Source organism: Telmatherina bonti, assembly GCF_933228915.1.
Source record: "Telmatherina bonti genome assembly, chromosome: 3".
Classification (NCBI taxonomy): domain Eukaryota; kingdom Metazoa; phylum Chordata; class Actinopteri; order Atheriniformes; family Telmatherinidae; genus Telmatherina; species Telmatherina bonti.
The window spans coordinates 43,137,394-43,151,295 of NC_136621.1; the positions used below are offsets into that span (position 1 = coordinate 43,137,394).

The following is a 13,902-nucleotide window of genomic DNA, read 5'->3' on the forward strand; positions in this document are numbered from 1 at the left end:
TACAAAGTTCCCACAAAGTTCCCACATTCCTACAAAGTTCCCATAAGATTCCTACAAAGTTCCCACAATGTTCCCATAACATTCCTACAAAGTTCCCACAACATTCCTACAAAGTTCCCACAAAGTTCCCACAGCATTCCTACAAAGTTCCCACAAAGTTCCCACAACATTCCTACAAAGTTCCCACAAAGTTCCCACAGCATTCCTACAAAGTTCCCACAACATTCCTACAAAGTTCCCATAACATTCCTACAATGTTCCCATAACATTCCTACAAAGTTCCCACAACATTCCTACAAAGTTCCCATAACATTCCTACAAAGTTCCCACAACATTCCTACAAAGTTCCCATAACATTCCTACAAAGTTCCCACAACATTCCTACAAAGTTCCCATAACATTCCTACAAAGTTCCCACAATGTTCCCATAACATTCCTACAAAGTTCCCATAACATTCCTACAAAGTTCCCACAACATTCCTACAAAGTTCCCACAATGTTCCCATAACATTCCTACAAAGTTCCCACAATGTTCCCATAACATTCCTACAAAGTTCCCACAACATTCCTACAATGTTCCCACAAAGTTCCCACAGCATTCCTACAAAGTTCCCACAGCATTCCTACAAAGTTCCCACAACATTCCTACAAAGTTCCCACAATGTTCCCATAACATTCCTACAAAGTTCCCACAGCATTCCTACAAAGTTCCCACAGCATTCCTACAAAGTTCCCATAACATTCCTACAAAGTTCCCACAATGTTCCCATAACATTCCTACAAAGTTCCCACAGCATTCCTACAAAGTTCCCACAACATTCCTAGAAACTTTCATTCCAAACTGTTTCTAATCTAAATAAACAGGACGAGCATTCCTGAAAGGATCCAGATCTTTAAAGGAAGAACCTTCAGGAAGTTCTGGAAAGTTCTACTTGACCAAACAGAACTGGACAGGGTTCTGAAACCATCTGAAGTCTGGTAAACTGGTTCTGTTCGGATCCGTTGAGGATCCAGAAACTTCCTTGAGTTTTTTTGTTTGTTTGTTTTTTCACAAATATTCTTTTTTTTGGCCCAAGCTGAACCACCAGAACCAGAACCGGAACCCCACAGCAACATAAACAAACGGGTTGGATCGACCAGAACCGGAGAACCCGGAGCTTGTGGTCGCGCTAAGGGAGGCTCCCGGCGCCGGGAACGGAGGCTGCAGGCCGGACACCAGCCACCCGATCTGCCGCTGAAACACACCGCAGATGTGCGGCTCCAGCTCGGTTTATTGTCCTGAACACACACATTAACACACCCTTCACCTCCTCCTCCTTCACCTCCTCCTCCTCCTCCGCGGCCACGCCTGTTCTGCGTCCCTGCATGGCGCACCGTTATTATCCTCCATCCTGCTGCCGACTAATGGCTGCTGAGGAGCCGCAGGGCGGGGGCTGAGCCGCGGCCAGGCGGGCAGAGAGGCGGCGTCGCTCGGCCCCACAAAGCGTCTCGGAGCGGCCGCGCGGGGCCTGGAGGCTCCGGGGACTTTCTGCCTCCATCCAGAGCCGGATCGGACGGACTGAGCCGAAACTCTCCGACATGGAGCGAAGTTCGCGGCGCGGCTGCAATCACAGCAACAATAGAAGCACATCAGACGCCAGTAGAAACCGAACCGGACCTGCCTACCTGCTCAGAGGATCAGACCCACGTCCAGAACTTCAGCCGGAGATGAGGAGTCCGCAGACCGGAGACACCGACAAGACCGGAGGTGGAGGGGAGGGAGGGGGCTCCTGCAGGGAATGACGGGAAAGAATCCGCACTGCCCCCTCTTCATCCCTCCTCCTCCTCCCCTTCATCCTCCTCTTCGTCAGTCTACATCACAGCTCTCTACATTCTGGTTTTTACTTTTTATTTCTGCTGTTGCCTTCAGGGACCAATTATTTCTCCAGGTTTCCAAAGCTCTGCTGCATTTTAACACTTTTAACCTTAAAATAAACAAATGTTTGTTCAAAAGTCCTCCTGGTTGGAGGGAAAGCCGCAGTGTTTCTGACCTGCTTCCAACAAACACAATCAGTTTATCAGAAACTAGTCAGAAATCATGTCGTTCCACTTTAAACCCCAAAAGGAACAACGATCCGCCATGTTGGTTACCTCACCGTCACCGCCACACCTTACGTCGCATCGACACGCGCCACCCACCTGCCAGGAACAAGATACCAGGCTGGACCCGGGCCGGGGGCCAGATACCACGCCGGGGGGCCAGATACCACGCCGGGGGGCCAGATACCAGGCTGGGGGCCAGATACCAGGCTGGGGGTCAGATACCAGGCTGGGGGCCAGATACCAGGCTGGGGGCCAAATACCAGACTGGGGGGCCAGATACCAGGCTGGGGGGCCGGATACCAGGCTGGGGGCCAGATACCAGGCTGGGGGGCCGGATACCAGGCTGGGGGCCAGATACCAGGCTGGGGGGCCGGATACCACGCTGGGGGCCAGATACCAGGCTGGGGGCCAGATACCAGGCTGGGGGGTCAGATACCAGGCTGGGGGGTCAGATACCAGGCTGGGGGTCAGATACCAGGCTGGGGCCCAGATACTACGCTGGGGGGCCAGATACCAGGCTGGGGGTCAGATACCAGGCTGGGGGCCCAGATACCAGGCTGGGGGGGTCAGATACCAGGCTGGGGGTCAGATACCAGGCTGGGGGCCCAGATACCAGGCTGGGGGGGTCAGATACCAGGCTGGGGGTCAGATACCACGCTGGGGGGCCGGATACCAGGCTGGGGGGGTCAGATACCAGGCTGGGGGCCCAGATACCAGGCTGGCGGTTCAGATACCAGGCTGGGGGTCAGATACCAGGCTGGGGGTCAGATACCAGGCTGGGGCCCAGATACCAGGCTGGCGGTTCAGATACCAGGCTGGGGGCCCAGATACCAGGCTGGGGCCCAGATACCACGCTGGGGGGCCGGATACCAGGCTGGGGGGGTCAGATACCAGGCTGGGGGCCCAGATACCAGGCTGGGGGCCCAGATACCAGGCTGGGGCCCAGATACCAGGCTGGCGGTTCAGATACCAGGCTGGGGGCCCAGATACCAGGCTGGCGGTTCAGATACCACGCTGGGGGGCCAGATACTAGGCTGGGGGTCAGATACCAGGCTGGGGGCCCAGATACCAGGCTGGGGGGGTCAGATACCAGGCTGGGGGCCCAGATACCAGGCTGGGGGGGTCAGATACCAGGCTGGGGGTTAGATACCAGGCTGGGGGTCAGATACCAGGCTGGGGGTCAGATACCAGGCTGGGGGCCCAGATTCCAGGCTGGGGGTTAAATACCAGGCTGGGGGCCCAGATTCCAGGCTGGGGGGGTCAGATACCAGGCTGGGGGTCAGATACCAGGCTGGGGGCCCAGATTCCAGGCTGGGGGTTAGATACCAGGCTGGGGGCCCAGATTCCAGGCTGGGGGGGTCAGATACCAGGCTGGGGGTCAGATACCACGCTGGGGGCCAAATACCAGGCTGGGGGCCGGATACCATCAGATAGCGGGCTGGGGGCCAGATACCAGGCTGGGGGGTCAGATACCACGCTGGGGGGTCAGATACCAGGCTGGGGGGCCAGATACCAGGCTGGGGGCCGGATACCATCAGATAGCGGGCTGGGGGCCAGATACCAGGCTGGGGGCCAGATACCATCAGATACCAGGCTGGGGGTCAGATACCAGGCTGGGGGCCAGATAACAGGCTGGGGGGCCGGATACCACGCTGGGGGGCCACATACCGGGCTGGGGGCCAGATATAGGGCTGGGGGCCAGATACCACGCTGGGGGCCAGATACCAGGCTGGGGGCCAGATACCAAGCTGGGGGCCAGATACCACGCTGGGGGCCAGATACCAGGCTGGGGGCCAGATACCAAGCTGGGGGCCAGATACCACGCTGGGGGCCAGATACCACGCTGGGGGCCCAGATACCAGGCTGGGGGGCCAGATACCAGGCTGGGGGTAAGATACCAGGCTGGGGGCCCAGATACCAGGCTGGGGGGGTCAGATACCAGGCTGGGGGCCCAGATACCAGGCTGGGGGGGTCAGATACCAGGCTGGGGGCCCAGATACCAGGCTGGGGGGCCGGATACCACGCTGGGGGCCAGATACCAGGCTGGGGGGTCAGATACCAGGCTGGGGGGCCAGATACCAGGCTGGGGGGGTCAGATACCAGGTTGGGGGCCCAGATACCAGGCTGGGGGGTCAGATACCAGGCTGGGGGGCCAGATACCAGGCTGGGGGCCGGATACCATCAGATAACGGGCTGGGGGCCAGATACCAGGCTGGGGGCCAGATACCATCAGATACCAGGCTGGGGGCCAGATACCAGGCTGGGGGCCAGATACCACGCTGGGGGCCAAATACCAGACTGGGGGGCCAGATACCAGGCTTGGGGTCAGATACCGGGCTGGGGGCCAGATACCAGGCTGGGGGGCCGGATACCAGGCTGGGGGCCAGATACCAGGCTGGGGGGCCGGATACCACGCTGGGGGCCAGATACCAGGCTGGGGGGTCAGATACCAGGCTGGGGGGCCGGATACCACGCTGGGGGCCAGATACCAGGCTGGGGGGCCAGATACCAGGCTGGGGGTAAGATACCAGGCTGGGGGCCCAGATACCAGGCTGGGGGGGTCAGATACCAGGCTGGGGGCCCAGATACCAGGCTGGGGGGGTCAGATACCAGGCTGGGGGCCCAGATACCAGGCTGGGGGGCCGGATACCACGCTGGGGGCCAGATACCAGGCTGGGGGGTCAGATACCAGGCTGGGGGGCCAGATACCAGGCTGGGGGGGTCAGATACCAGGTTGGGGGCCCAGATACCAGGCTGGGGGGTCAGATACCAGGCTGGGGGCCCAGATACCAGGCTGGGGGCCAGATACCAGGCTGGGGGTCAGATACCACGCTGGGGGGCCGGATACCATCAGATAGCGGGCTGGGGGCCAGATACCAGGCTGGGGGGTCAGATACCACGCTGGGGGGTCAGATACCAGGCTGGGGGCCGGATACCATCAGATAGCGGGCTGGGGGCCAGATACCAGGCTGGGGGCCAGATACCAGGCTGGGGGTCAGATACAGGCTGGGGGTAAGATACCACGCTGGGGGCAAGATACCAGGCTGGGGGCCGGATACCAGGCTGGGGGGGTCAGATACCAGGCTGGGGGTAAGATACCACGCTGGGGGCCAGATACCAGGCTGGGGGTAAGATACCACGCTGGGGGTCAGATACCAGGCTGGGGGCCGGATACCAGGCTGGGGGTCAGATACCAGGCTGGGGGCCAGATACCAGGCTGGGGGCCAGATACCACGCTGGGGGTCAGATACCAGGCTGGGGGTCAGATACCAGGCTGGGGGCCAGATACCAGGCTGGGGGCCAGATACCACGCTGGGGGTCAGATACCACGCTGGGGGCCAGATACCAGGCTGGGGGGGTCAGATACCAGGCTGGGGGTCAGATACCAGGCTGGGGGCCCAGATACCAGGCTGGGGGGGTCAGATACCAGGCTGGGGGTCAGATACCAGGCTGGGGGCCCAGATTCCAGGCTGGGGGCCCAGATACCAGGCTGGGGGGGCCAGATACCAGGCTGGGGGCCAGATACCAGGCTGGGGGTCAGATACCAGGTTGGGGGTCAGATACCAGGCTGGGGGCCAGATACCAGGCTGGGGGTCAGATACCAGGCTGGGGGGCCGGATACCACGCTGGGGGCCAGATACCATGCTGGGGGTCAGATACCAGGCTGGGGGCCAGATACCACGCTGGGGGTCAGATACCAGGCTGGGGGCCGGATACCACGCTGGGGGCCAGATACCACGCTGGGGGTCAGATACCAGGCTGGGGGTCAGATACCAGGCTGGGGGGCCGGATACCACGCTGGGGGCCAGATACCACGCTGGGGGTCAGATACCAGGCTGGGGGCCAGATACCAGGCTGGGGGCCAGATTCCACGCTGGGGGCCAAATACCAGACTGGGGGTCAGATACCAGGCTGGGGGCCAGATACAAGGCTGGGGGCCAGATTCCACGCTGGGGGCCAATTACCAGACTGGGGGGCCGGATACCAGGCTGGGGGCAAGATACCAGGCTGGGGGCCAGATACCAGGCTGGGGGGCCGGATACCAGGCTGGGGGCCAGATACCAGGCTGGGGGCCAGATACCAGGCTGGGGGGCCGGATACCAGGCTGGGGGCCAGATACCAGGCTGGGGGTCAGATACCAGGCTGGGGGCCAGATACCAGGCTGGGGGGCCGGATACCAGGCTGGGGGCCAGATACCAGGCTGGGGGCCAGATACCAGGCTGGGGGCCGGATACCATGCTGGGGGGCCAGATACCAGGCTGGGGGTCAGATACCAGGCTGGGGGCCAGATACCAGGCTGGGGGGGTCAGATACCAGGCTGGGGGGTCAGATACCAGGCTGGCGGGTCATATACCAGGCTGGGGCCCAGATTCCAGGCTGGGGGGGTCAGATACCAGGCTGGGGGTCAGATACCAGGCTGGGGGCCCAGATTCCAGGCTGGGGGTTCAGATACCAGGCTGGGGGCCCAGATTCCAGGCTGGGGGCCCAGATACCAGGCTGGGGGGGTCAGATACCAGGCTGGGGGTCAGATACCAGGCTGGGGGTCAGATACCAGGCTGGGGGCCAGATTCCAGGCTGGGGGTCAGATACCAGGCTGGGGGGCCTGATACCACGCTGGGGGCCAAATACCAGGCTGGGGGCCAGATACCAGGCTGGGGGGTCAGATACCAGGCTGGGGGTCAGATACCAGGTTGGGGGCCGGATACCATCAGATAGCGGGCTGGGGGCCAGATACCAGGCTGGGGGGTCAGATACCACGCTGGGGGGCCAGATACCAGGCTGGGGGGTCAGATACCAGGCTGGGGGTCAGATACAGGCTGGGGGTCAGATACCACGCTGGGGGCAAGATACCATGCTGGGGGCCGGATACCAGGCTGGGGGCCGGATACCAGGCTGGGGGTCAGATACCAGGCTGGGGGCCAGATACCAGGCTGGGGGCCAGATACCAGGCTGGGGGCCAGATACCACGCTGGGGGTCAGATACCACGCTGGGGGCCCAGATACCAGGCTGGGGGGGTCAGATACCAGGCTGGGGGTCAGGTACCAGGCTGGGGGCCCAGATACCAGGCTGGGGGGCCCAGATACCAGGCTGGGGGTCAGATACCAGGCTGGGGGCCCAGATTCCAGGCTGGGGGTCAGATACCAGGCTGGGGGGTCAGATACCAGGCTGGGGGTCAGATACCAGGCTGGGGACCAGATACCAGGCTGGGGTCCAGAAAACCAGGCTGGGGGTCAGATACCAGGCTGGGGGGCCGGATACCATGCTGGGGGCCGGATACCATCAGATAGCGGGCTGGGGGGCCGGATACCAGGCTGGGGGCCAAATACCAGGCTGGGGGCCAGATACCAGGCTGGGGGTCATATACCAGGCTGGGGGTTAGATACCAGGCTGGGGGCCAGATACCAGGCTGGGGGTCAGATACCAGGCTGGGGGGCCTGATACCACGCTGGGGGCCAAATACCAGGCTGGGGGCCAGATACCAGGCTGGGGGCCAGATACCAGGCTGGGGGTTAGATACCACGCTGGGGGTCAGATACCAGGCTGGGGGGCCTGATACCACGCTGGGGGCCAAATACCAGGCTGGGGGCCAGATACCAGGCTGGGGGCCAGATACCAGGCTGGGGGTCAGATACAACGCTGGGGGGCCAGATACCAGGCTGGGGGCCAGATACCAGGCTGGGGGCCAGATACCACGCTGGGGGTCAGATACCACGCTGGGGGCCCAGATACCAGGCTGGGGGGGTCAGATACCAGGCTGGGGGTCAGGTACCAGGCTGGGGGCCCAGATACCAGGCTGGGGGGGTCAGATACCAGGCTGGGGGTCAGATACCAGGCTGGGGGCCCAGATTCCAGGCTGGGGGTCAGATACCAGGCTGGGGGGTCAGATACCAGGCTGGGGGTCAGATACCAGGCTGGGGACCAGATACCACGCTGGGGGTCAGATACCAGGCTGGGGGCCCAGATACCAGGCTGGCGGGTCAGATACCAGGCTGGGGGCCGGATACCACGCTGGGGGGCCGGATACCATCAGATAGCGGGCTGGGGGCCAGATCCCAGGCTGGGGTCCAGAAAACCAGGCTGGGGGTCAGATACCAGGCTGGGGGGCCGGATACCATGCTGGGGGCCGGATACCATCAGATAGCGGGCTGGGGGCTAGATACCAGGCTGGGGGGCCAGATACCAGGCTGGGGGCCAGATACCAGGCTGGGGGCCGGATACCATCAGATAGCGGGCTGGGGGCCAGATACCAGGCTGGGGGGTCAGATACCAGGCTGGGGGGCCAGATACCAGGCTGGGGGGTCAGATACCAGGTTGGGGGCCGGATACCATCAGATAGCGGGCTGGGGGCCAGATACCAGGCTGGGGGGTCAGATACCAGGCTGGGGGGCCAGATACCAGGCTGGGGGCCGGATACCATCAGATAGCGGGCTGGGGGCCAGATACCAGGCTGGGGGGTCAGATACCAGGCTGGGGGGCCAGATACCAGGCTGGGGGCCGGATACCATCAGATAGCGGGCTGGGGGCCAGATACCAGGCTGGGGGTCAGATACCACGCTGGGGGGCCAGATACCAGGCTGGGGGCCAGATACCACGCTGGGGGTCAGATACCACGCTGGGGGCCCAGATACCAGGCTGGGGGGGTCAGATACCAGGCTGGGGGTCAGGTACCAGGCTGGGGGCCCAGATACCAGGCTGGGGGGGTCAGATACCAGGCTGGGGGTCAGATACCAGGCTGGGGGCCCAGATTCCAGGCTGGGGGTCAGATACCAGGCTGGGGGGTCAGATACCAGGCTGGGGGCCAGATACCAGGCTGGGGACCAGATACCAGGCTGGCGGGTCAGATACCATGCTGGGGGCCGGATACCATCAGATAGCGGGCTGGGGGCTAGATACCAGGCTGGGGGGCCAGATACCAGGCTGGGGGCCAGATACCAGGCTGGGGGCCGGATACCATCAGATAGCGGGCTGGGGGCCAGATACCAGGCAGGGGGGTCAGATACCAGGCTGGGGGGCCAGATACCAGGCTGGGGGGTCAGATACCAGGTTGGGGGCCGGATACCATCAGATAGCGGGCTGGGGGCCAGATACCAGGCTGGGGGGTCAGATACCAGGCTGGGGGGCCAGATACCAGGCTGGGGGCCGGATACCATCAGATAGCGGGCTGGGGGCCAGATACCAGGCTGGGGGTCAGATACCACGCTGGGGGGCCAGATACCAGGCTGGGGGCCAGATACCACGCTGGGGGTCAGATACCACGCTGGGGGCCCAGATACCAGGCTGGGGGGGTCAGATACCAGGCTGGGGGTCAGATACCAGGCTGGGGGCCCAGATTCCAGGCTGGGGGTCAGATACCAGGCTGGGGGGTCAGATACCAGGCTGGGGGTCAGATACCAGGCTGGGGACCAGATACCACGCTGGGGGTCAGATACCAGGCTGGGGACCAGATACCACGCTGGGGGTCAGATACCAGGCTGGGGACCAGATACCAGGCTGGCGGGTCAGATACCATGCTGGGGGCCGGATACCATCAGATAGCGGGCTGGGGGGCCAGATACCAGGCTGGGGGCCGGATACCATCAGATACCAGGCTGGGGGGCCAGATACCAGGCTGGGGGCCAGATACCAGGCTGGGGGCCGGATACCATCAGATAGCGGGCTGGGGGCCAGATACCAGGCTGGGGGGTCAGATACCAGGCTGGGGGGCCAGATACCAGGCTGGGGGGTCAGATACCAGGTTGGGGGCCGGATACCATCAGATAGCGGGCTGGGGGCCAGATACCAGGCTGGGGGGTCAGATACCAGGCTGGGGGGCCAGATACCAGGCTGGGGGCCGGATACCATCAGATAGCGGGCTGGGGGCCAGATACCAGGCTGGGGGTCAGATACCACGCTGGGGGGCCAGATACCAGGCTGGGGGCCAGATACCACGCTGGGGGTCAGATACCACGCTGGGGGCCCAGATACCAGGCTGGGGGGGTCAGATACCAGGCTGGGGGTCAGATACCAGGCTGGGGGCCCAGATTCCAGGCTGGGGGTCAGATACCAGGCTGGGGGGTCAGATACCAGGCTGGGGGTCAGATACCAGGCTGGGGACCAGATACCACGCTGGGGGTCAGATACCAGGCTGGGGACCAGATACCACGCTGGGGGTCAGATACCAGGCTGGGGGCCCAGATACCAGGCTGGCGGGTCAGATACCAGGCTGGGGGCCGGATACCACGCTGGGGGGCCGGATACCATCAGATACCAGGCTGGGGGCCAGATACCAGGCTGGGGTCCAGAAAACCAGGCTGGGGGTCAGATACCAGGCTGGGGGGCCGGATACCATGCTGGGGGCCGGATACCATAAGATAGCGGGCTGGGGTCCAGAAAACCAGGCTGGGGGCCAGATACCAGGCTGGGGGGCCGGATACCATGCTGGGGGCCGGATACCATAATATACCAGGCTGGGGGGCCAGATACCAGGCTGGGGGCCAGATACCAGGCTGGGGGCCGGATACCATCAGATAGCGGGCTGGGGGCCAGATACCAGGCTGGGGGGTCAGATACCAGGCTGGGGGTCAGATACCAGGCTGGGGGCCGGATACCATCAGATAGCGGGCTGGGGGCCAGATACCAGGCTGGGGGGTCAGATACCAGGCTGGGGGGCCAGATACCAGGCTGGGGGCCGGATACCATCAGATAGCGGGCTGGGGGCCAGATACCAGGCTGGGGGCCAGATACCATCAGATACCAGGCTGGGGGTCAGATACCAGGTTGGGGGTCAGATACCAGGCTGGGGGCCAGATACCAGGCTGGGGGTCAGATACCAGGTTGGGGGTCAGATACCAGGCTGGGGGCCAGATACCATCAGATACCAGGCTGGGGGCCAGATACCAGGCTGGGGGTCAGAAACCAGGCTGGGGGTCAGATACCAGGCTGGGGGGCCGGATACCACGTTGGGGGCCAGATACCAGGCTGGGGGTCAGATACCAGGCTGGGGGCCGGATACCAGGCTGGGGGTCAGATACCAGGCTGGGGGGCCGGATACCACGCTGGGGGTCAGATACCAGGCTGGGGGCCAGATACCAGGCTGGGGGCCAGATTCCACGCTGGGGGCCAAATACCAGACTTGGGGTCAGATACCAGGCTGGGGGCCAGATACCAGGCTGGGGGCCAGATTCCACGCTGGGGGCTAAATACCAGACTGGGGGGCCAGATACCAGGCTGGGGGTCAGATACCAGGCTGGGGGCCAGATACCAGGCTGGGGGGCCGGATACCAGGCTGGGGGCCAGATACCATGCTGGGGGCCAGATACCAGGCTGGGGGTCAGATACCAGGCTGGGGGCCGGATACCAGGCTGGGGGTCAGATACCAGGCTGGGGGGCCGGATACCACGCTGGGGGCCAGATACCACGCTGGGGGTCAGATACCAGGCTGGGGGCCAGATACCAGGCTGGGGGCCAGATTCCACGCTGGGGGCCAAATACCAGACTGGGGGTCAGATACCAGGCTGGGGGCCAGATACCAGGCTGGGGGCCAGATTCCACGCTGGGGGCCAAATACCAGACTGGGGGGCCAGATACCAGGCTGGGGGTCAGATACCAGGCTGGGGGCCAGATACCAGGCTGGGGGGCCGGATACCAGGCTGGGGGCCAGATACCAGGCTGGGGGGCCGGATACCATGCTGGGGGCCGGATACCACGCTGGGGGGCCAGATACCAGGCTGGGGGTCAGATACCAGGCTGGGGGCCCAGATACCAGGCTGGGGGGGTCAGATACCAGGCTGGGGCCCAGATACCAGGCTGGGGTTCAGATACCAGGCTGGGGGTCAGATACCAGGCTGGGGGCCCAGATACCAGGCTGGGGGGGTCAGAGACCAGGCTGGGGGTTAGATACCAGGCTGGGGACCAGATACCACGCTGGGGGTCAGATACCAGGCTGGGGGGCCTGATACCACGCTGGGGGCCAAATACCAGGCTGGGGGGTCAGATACCAGGCTGGGGGGTCAGATACCAGGCTGGGGGGGTCAGAGACCAGGCTGGGGGTTAGATACCAGGCTGGGGGGCCTGATACCACGCTGGGGGCCAAATACCAGGCTGGGGGGCCAGATACCAGGCTGGGGGGTCAGATACCAGGTTGGGGGCCGGATACCATCAGATAGCGGGCTGGGGGCCAGATACCAGGCTGGGGGGTCAGATACCAGGCTGGGGGGCCAGATACTAGGCTGGGGGCCGGATACCATCAGATAACGGGCTGGGGGCCAGATACCAGGCTGGGGGCCAGATACCAGGCTGGGGGGTCAGATACCAGGCTGGGGGTCAGATACCAGGTTGGGGGCCAGATACCATCAGATACCAGGCTGGGGGCCAGATACCAGGCTGGGGGGTCAGATACCAGGCTGGGGGTCAGATACCAGGCTGGGGGCCGGATACCATCAGATAGCGGGCTGGGGGCCAGATACCAGGCTGGGGGCCAGATACCAGGCTGGGGGCCGGATACCATCAGATACCAGGCTGGGGGCCAGATACCAGGCTGGGGGCCAGATACCAGGCTGGGGGCCGGATACCATCAGATAGCGGGCTGGGGGCCAGATACCAGGCTGGCGGGTCAGATACCAGGCTGGGGGCCAGATACCAGGCTGGGGGTCAGATACCAGGCTGGGTGGCCGGATACCACGCTGGGGGGCCGGATACCATCAGATAGCGGGCTGGGGGCCAGATACAAGGCTGGGGGCCAGATACCAGGCTGGGGGTCAGATACAAGGCTGGGGGGCCGGATACCATCAGATAGCGGGCTGGGGGCCAGATACCAGGCTGGGGGCCAGATACCAGGCTGGGGGCCGGATACCATCAGATAGCGGGCTGGGGGCCAGATACCAGGCTGGGGGCCAGATACCAGGCTGGGGGTCAGATACAAGGCTGGGGGGCAGGATACCATGCTGGGGGCCGGATACCATCAGATAGCGGGCTGGGGGCCAGATACCACGCTGGGGGTCAGATACCAGGCTGGGGGTAAGATACCATGCTGGGGGCCAGATACCGGGCTGGCGGGTCAGATACCAGGCTGGGGGCCAGATACCAGGCTGGGGGTCAGATACCAGGCTGGGGGGCCGGATACCACGCTGGGGGGCCGGATACCATCAGATAGCGGGCTGGGGGCCAGACACCAGGCTGGGGGCCGGATACCATCAGATAGCGGGCTGGGGGCCAGATACCAGGCTGGGGGCCTGATACCAGGCTGGGGGGCCAGATACCAGGCTGGGGGCCAGATACTAGGCTGGGGGCCGGATACCATCAGATAACGGGCTGGGGGCCAGATACCAGGCTGGGGGCCAGATACCAGGCTGGGGGGTCAGATACCAGGCTGGGGGTCAGATACCAGGTTGGGGGCCAGATACCATCAGATACCAGGCTGGGGGCCAGATACCAGGCTGGGGGGTCAGATACCAGGCTGGGGGTCAGATACCAGGCTGGGGGCCGGATACCATCAGATAGCGGGCTGGGGGCCAGATACCAGGCTGGGGGCCAGATACCAGGCTGGGGGCCGGATACCATCAGATACCAGGCTGGGGGCCAGATACCAGGCTGGGGGCCAGATACCAGGCTGGGGGCCGGATACCATCAGATAGCGGGCTGGGGGCCAGATACCAGGCTGGCGGGTCAGATACCAGGCTGGGGGCCAGATACCAGGCTGGGGGTCAGATACCAGGCTGGGTGGCCGGATACCACGCTGGGGGGCCGGATACCATCAGATAGCGGGCTGGGGGCCAGATACAAGGCTGGGGGCCAGATACCAGGCTGGGGGTCAGATACAAGGCTGGGGGGCCGGATACCAT

At 63.5% G+C, this 13,902-nt stretch overlaps 1 protein-coding gene across 1 annotated transcript in view; it reads right to left on the minus strand.

Moving 5' to 3' along the window:
- Positions 1 to 1,741, minus strand: part of LOC306774487 (spectrin beta chain, non-erythrocytic 1-like) — an 87,067-nt gene extending 85,326 nt beyond the window's left edge. Inside the window, exon 1 of the mRNA XM_079264532.1 lies at positions 1,666 to 1,741. The gene's annotated coding sequence lies outside the window, so the exon portion shown is untranslated. The remainder of the gene's footprint in view (positions 1 to 1,665) is intronic.
- Between the last annotated feature and the right edge of the window lie 12,161 nt (positions 1,742 to 13,902).